Below are 1,627 nucleotides of genomic sequence, written 5' to 3'. Positions count from 1 at the left end.
CGCCGGGGGGAGGGTGGCAACCCCCCCCCCCCAGGGGGCTGGTGGGAAACTGGCCCTCCTGCATTGTTTGGATTCAGTATAGGGTGCGGGTGGGGTGGGAGTGGGGCGGCTTTCCAAATGAGGGTGATATCACTGATTCAAGAAGTGGAGGACTGAGTACATTTAAACATGAAATTGGCTTTATTCATTGATTCATGGATCAGGCAGCATCCCATCCAACAAATAGAAAGAAGCTCTGAAAATCTGTAATAATAGAAGGTGTTCATAGGCAGAAGGAAGGTTCTAGCAAAGAATGCATTGCTTCAGGGGAGGTCACCTTTCTTTGGAAGGGGTCTATCAAGAGGATTCCCAGCCCAAGCTGGTTTGGCTCAGTGGATAGAGCGTCAGCCCTACGCCAAGGGGCATGTACTTTAGTTGCAGGCTCCATCCTGCCCCCGACCCCACACTCCTGTTGGAGAGAGTGTGTGTAACATGAAATTGGCTTTATTCATTGATTCATGGATCAGGCAGCATCCCATCCAACAAATAGAAAGAAGCTCTGAAAATCTGTAATAATAGAAGGTGTTCATAGGCAGAAGGAAGGTTCTAGCAAAGAATGCATTGCTTCAGGGGAGGTCACCTTTCTTTGGAAGGGGTCTATCAAGAGGATTCCCAGCCCAAGCTGGTTTGGCTCAGTGGATAGAGCGACAGCCCTACGCAAGGGCATGTACTTCAGTTGCAGGCTCCATCCCCGCCCCCGACCCCACACTCCTGTTGGAGAAAGTGTGTGTGGATTCCCAGCCCAAGACATCACCGCTCTCACATTGATGTTTCTCTCTCTCTGTCTCTCCCCCTCCCTCCACACACACTCTCTCCCTTTCTCTAAAAAACAAAACAAAAAACAAAACAAAAAACAACAATTATGGAAAAATATCCTCAGATGAGGATTTAAAAAAAAAAAAGAATTCCCTCACTCATGCTGACCAGGTAATTTCAGATTGACTGGTTAAGGGCGACATTCCTTGGAGAGGCTGAGACTGCACTAGGTTAGGGATTAAGTCTTGGTTTGGGTGGCTTAGCACCGTGACTCCATTTGGGACTTGCTGTTTAACAGTTGTTAGATCCCACCTGCTTAACCACATGGGAGGGAGGGGAGAGTAGCCTTGTCTAGCCCTGTGTCTCTTTGCCCTGATCCTGGCCCTTCCTTTCCATTCTCCCAGCAGCGCACGTGTGGGTGAGTCCAAAGGCCTCATCTTCTTCTGATATGTGTTCCCCATTCCCAGGAGGGTGGCTCCTACCCCAATCCTTCTCCCTCTCCCCCATCCCTACCCTATTTCCCTGGAGGTGCCACATTCTCAGGAGGGAGTACCTCCCACCGGGAGAGCCTTGGGGCCAACATCACGGCATCTGATGGCAGTCTGGGTTCCTTCCCAGTTCTCTAGCCCCAGGCCTCTGCTTCTTGCCCCCACTTTCTCGGACCCTGGAGACATTGAGAGGGAAGACTGTTGCTATCCTTTGCTCAGTTGAGATGCTAGTGTCCAGGAAGTCCCTGGAGTGGATGAAGAGGGAAGCTGGACCTGAGACTCAGTTTTTAGAGGGCAGGGAGCCCTGGGTTGTAGTTCTACATGAGGCTCAAGGAGAATGTACA

The sequence above is a fragment of the Myotis davidii genome, unplaced genomic scaffold (genome assembly GCF_000327345.1).
Source record: "Myotis davidii unplaced genomic scaffold, ASM32734v1 scaffold874, whole genome shotgun sequence".
Classification (NCBI taxonomy): domain Eukaryota; kingdom Metazoa; phylum Chordata; class Mammalia; order Chiroptera; family Vespertilionidae; genus Myotis; species Myotis davidii.
Note: the sequence above shows the minus strand (reverse complement) of the source record.